Genomic DNA, 5230 nt, shown 5'->3' with positions numbered 1-5230 from the left:
AGTTTACGAGGGAGTCATTATAGATCTATACTAGTTTAATTATTAATTTTATTTTTTAGTTTAATTTTTATTTTTATATAATTTCAGTGAGCCAAAATGTATATATATAATTTGACCGAGTGAAAATGTTTAAATAACATAACCATACATTACAATATATCTTCCATACTGAGATTGTAACATGTATGTATTCAAATACAGAAATATTAATTTATTTATTGCCATTTACTACTTGCAATCCATACATAAATATCTAAGATACGATGAATAAATTCATACCCCTACTACAGACATAAGATACGATGAATAAATTCATACCCCTACTACAGACATATTCCGACTGATTAAGGTTAATTTTCTTAAATATTTTGTCACCCCCCAGGTCATTTAATACATAAATCCCAAATTAGAAGAATCTGTTGTCACCCAACTCATGCATTTAACGCTAGGGTACACCTTCCAGATCGTTCCTTTTCAAGTGGAGGGTTATCTACCATCAATCTTTTCGATGTCGACCTGACAGACGAACCGATGTCAGGGTTAATGAGGTGAGTTCCCACCTTCCCCCATCTGGCATTCGAGAGTTGGCTACTCTGGTCGATAGGCTCTGCAGCGGTGATGGTCTGAAAAGGTAAGGGTTTGATATCTAATGGTTTTAGTTGGCTATGGCATCTCCTATGACATGGTACCTTGCTTCCATTGACGTTGTCTTTCCATCTTTACAGTCCAAAGAAGGGTTTGGATTCCCTACTGGTCGTTTTTTCTCCTTAAGGAGGCATCCCTGCTACGAAAAAGTTTCAACTCATTCATCTATAGGCTATGCGACCACGGTGTTTTTGAGTGATGCTTCGAAGTAGGTTCTTTTATAGGTAAGGGTTTTACCCAGATTGATTCACTTACTTTAAAAGAAAAGAAGTTTATTGCAACTACTTACCCTTATCGGTTTAATGACAGAGGTTCTCATGGTTTTTACTGTCTGGGCTTCGATCACAAGAATATTGGTCACAATTTCTTCTTTAAAGTGTTGTTCATATTTTCTCTTTTAACAACCCAATGAAGGGTTTTATCCCTCGAACTCGTCTAACCATCAACATTATATTTCTACACGTAAGTGAAGAATATTCATTGCTATATGTTTGCATAAATGAAACTAAGGAGACCATAACACACAGTCTCGCGCTCTTGTTTCAAGTTGGTTTGCTCTTGTTGCTCAAATCTTTCCCAAGTTTGGTTGTGCATTCGACTAGGTCATTTCTGTAGGTTTATTTTCCAAAAAGATATTGTCTTCCAGAAACCCTAAACAATAACTGAGTTTGTACTGTATTAATACCAGGGTTAAATACCGTTCATAACCTACAGTGGACATGATGTTAACGGTTGATTTTCACGTCATTAGAGTTCATAAGGCTCAGAATCGAACCAAACTTGTTATATTTTTCTATGTTTATAGACACTGTTAAATGAAATTACTTCGGAAATGGTTTTATATTAATGTTTGTTAAAAATCATTGATCTGGATATGGGTTGTGCTCGGTCTTTACTTGACTGTGCGATTTCTTTGAAATTGACCATTTAACTTATTTGAAGAGGGATTTTGTCACTTCCTTCAGTTTTTGCATCTATGTGTTCCTTAAATTAAATATATGCTGCAATTTGTATGTAGTTACTACTTTCGGATTTTCCAAATTTATTACATATGTAAGTAAGTATTTGCGTGCACATATACATTTCTGGGAATGGATTATGATATAAAAGATAGGTTCTCTTTCCTCTGATGTCTATTAAAAGTAACATAACGAATTATTCTAGATAGCTCTTTAAATTAAGTCTATAAGTAAACAACTGTATAACACCTTTCTATAGTTATTTATTCCCTTATACTGTAATATTCAGGTCTTATCCACAGTTGTTGTACTCGAATTTGTGCAGAAAGAAATATAAAGAATTTCTATCTGAAAGCATCATATAATTCTTCGCTACAGTTATTGGTTTATTTATTATGTATTATTCATGTGGTTTCGTGGTTTCTGTAATTAAATCTGTACATAAATAAAATGAAGAGTTTCCATCTGAATGTATAATAAACTTATCTGTGTTGTCTTTTGGCATTTATAGTTTCTTTCCTCCTTTCTGCAACCTTGTGCTGTTGTAAGAAGATCTCACCACCCCAGACTCACCCCCAAGCTCTTCCCCTCCAAACAATGTTTATGAACCCTGTGTTCAGTTTGGGTATCTTGAAGCATCAATACCAATAGTCCAACCTCAAGTCACATACCCTCATAGGGTCTCTCCAGATCTCCCACTGGTTTATTTCACTGAGCTCAAGGAGTTTCTCGTGGAAGCATTCTGCCTTCAACCCAATCTATTGCTTTCCTCTCTTCAATTCTCCAGCCCCCTAAGCCTTCCTTGAATTCTTCTTTTGAGGAAAAAGGTGAGTAACCACCTTAACTCTCCCAGGAGGTTTAACCACTATTTCCTCGTATTGAAAATATTTTATTTCTTATTATGTATTATTCATAAATTGTTTTGGCCAACTTAGCCACCGTTCTTTGGTGTTTCCATCTGAAATATGATGATGAAATCATAGGACTATAGTAAAAGTAAAAGCAGTAGAATAAGTTAATTGTTCATGTAACATGGGGTGTCACATCTCCCCCCTCTTATGAGGAAGATTGTCTTGGTGTTCTCTTTGATTTACAAAAATAGTGTAGGATAAACTTTCAACATGAAATCCTATTCCTCCCAGGTGGCTTCTTCCGGGCCAAAGTGATACCACTGCACTTTAATCTAGGTGATTGATCATTTTCTCAAGGTTGTTTCTCTCCGTTACCAGCACTAGGGTGTATCCCATGTTGATTTTGTCGATCAGACAGGCTTTTCATAATTCTCTCTTGTTCTTACCGTAATCTCTCATTATCATTTCTCAAGTTAGTCATCTCAGCACGTAACTACTGAACAGTTTGGAGTAGGGCATCATTGGCTTGATGAAATTATTCTCCCAATTGTATCCAGATTTATGGATTGGCCCCTAAATATGTTGCATCTTACAAATTTGGTGGTCGGGATCACCTCTGCATTTTTTCCTTGCGGCTCCCTGCCTTTCTTCTCTGTGTTCAATCATTCACACCCAGTACCACTTAGTTTTTATTATTATTATTATTATTATTATATATATATATATATTTATATTTATATATCCCATAAGCCTCAGTGTCGTAATTGTGAGCTCTGATAACATATATATATATATATATATATATATATTTACTGCCATTTACTACTTGCAATCCATACATAAATATTTGAGATACGACGAATAATTTCATATGCATACCACAAACATATTAAGAGTGATTAAGGTTAATGTTATTCAATATTTTATCACCCCCCAGGTCATTTAATACATTAAATCCCAATTGGAAGAATCCTCTATCACCCAACTCATGCATTTAACGCTAGGGTACACCTTCCACATTGTTCCTTTATAGGTGGAGGGTTTTCTATCGTCGATCTTGTCGATGCCTATCTGACAAATAGACTGTTGATGCAGTTAATGAGGTAACTGCCTACCTTCCCCCATCCAGCTACTCATGGCATTAGAGCATTGGTTACTTCGGTGGATAGGCTCTACAGCGTTAAGGGTTTGAAAAGGTGAGGCTTTGATCTCTAATGGTTTTAGCTGAATATGGTGTCTACTATGACATGGTACCCTACTTCCATTGACGTTGTCTTTCCATCTCTGCAGTTCGAAGAAGGGTTTGGCTTCCCTGCTGGTTGCTTTTTCTCCTTAAGGAGGCATCCCTGCTATGACAGAGTTTCAATTCCTTCATCTATAGGTTATGCGACCATAGTGTTTTCCAGTGATGCTTCAAAGGAGGTTCTTTTACAGGTAAGGTTTTTACCTAGGTTGATTCATTTACTTTAAAAGAAAAGAAGTTTACTGCAACTAATCACCCTTATCGCTTTAATGACAGGGGTTCTCATGGTTTTTACCATCAGAGCTTCGATAACAGGTATATTGGTCACAATTTATTCTTTAAAGTGTTGTTCATACTTTCTATTTTAACAACCCAATGATGGGTTGTATCCCTCGAATCCGTCTAACCCTTGACCTTTTTTTCTATAGGTAAGTGAGGAATATTCACTGTTATTTGTTTTCATAAATGAAACCAAGGTGACCATAACACACAGTGTCATGCTCTTGTTTCAAGTTGCTCCACTCTTGCGGCTCAAATCTTTAATCAATCTCGTTGTGCATTCGACTAGGTCATTTCTAGAGTTTTCTTTTCCTGAAAAATTTTGTCTTCCAGCAACTCCAAACAATAACTGATTTTTATTGTATTAATACTAGGGTTAAAAATCCTTCAGAGCCTACAGTGGACATCATGTTAACGGTCAATTTTCACTTCATTAGAGTTCATGAGGCTTAGAATCGAACCAAACATGTTATATTTTTCTATGTGTATAGAGACTGTTAAATGAAATTACGTTGGAAATGGTTCTATATTAATGTTTGTTAAAAATCAGTGATCTAGATATGAGTTGCGCTCGGTCTTAACTTGGTTGTGCAATTTCTTTGAAATGATTTTGTCACTTCCTTCAGGTTTCAGTTTATGCGTCTATGTGTTCCTTAATTTAAAATAGATGTTGCAATTTGTATGTAGTTACTACTTTCGGATTTTCCAAATTTATTATATATGTAAAGAAGTATTTGCATGTCCATATACATATCTGGGAATGGATTCTCGTGTAAAAGATAGTTTCTCTTTCCTTTGATTTCTATTAACAGTAATATAAAAAATTGTTCTAGACATCTCTTTAAATTAAGTCTATAAGTAAACAGGTTTATAACACCTTTCTATAGTTATTTATTCCCTTATACTATAATATTCAAGTCTTATCCATGGTTGTTTTACTCAAATTTGTGCAGAAACAAAAATAAAGAATTTCTATCTGAATGCATCATATAATTCTTCGCTACAATTCTTGGTTTCTTTATTTTGTATTATTCAGGTCTTTTCATGGTTGTAATTAAAAATGTATATTCAGGTCTTTTCATGGTTGTAATTAAAAATGTATAGAAAGAAAATGAAGAGTCTCCATCTGAACGCATAATGAAGTTATCTGTGTTTTCTTTTGGCTTGGCTAGTTTCTTTCCTCCTTTCTGCAACCTTGTATCATTGTCGGAGCATCGAGTCTAGCAATGACATACAAAATCTCCCCCGAGATC

The 5230-nt window shown here is 35.0% G+C and overlaps 1 long non-coding RNA gene across 2 annotated transcripts; it reads left to right on the top strand.

The window, feature by feature from the left end:
* The first annotated feature begins 456 nt into the window (after nucleotides 1–456).
* Nucleotides 457–4510, top strand: LOC149203990 (uncharacterized). 2 transcript variants are annotated; one of them, XR_016251729.1, is made up of 6 exons: nucleotides 457–631; nucleotides 726–869; nucleotides 3551–3651; nucleotides 3746–3889; nucleotides 3975–4013; nucleotides 4352–4510. It is a non-coding gene; the product is annotated as an uncharacterized LOC149203990 (long non-coding RNA). The 2 variants fall into 2 exon arrangements; XR_016251728.1 differs by having other exon boundaries at nucleotides 4127–4510.
* The last annotated feature ends 720 nt before the right edge of the window (nucleotides 4511–5230 follow it).

This window comes from Pinus tabuliformis, chromosome 1_2 (assembly GCF_031772625.1).
Source record: "Pinus tabuliformis cultivar Carrire ecotype Pingquan chromosome 1_2, CPIR1, whole genome shotgun sequence".
In the NCBI taxonomy this organism is placed as follows: Eukaryota; Viridiplantae; Streptophyta; class Pinopsida; order Pinales; family Pinaceae; genus Pinus; species Pinus tabuliformis.
The sequence above is the reverse complement of the archived record's forward strand: the minus strand, read 5'-3'. Positions and strand labels throughout refer to the sequence as shown.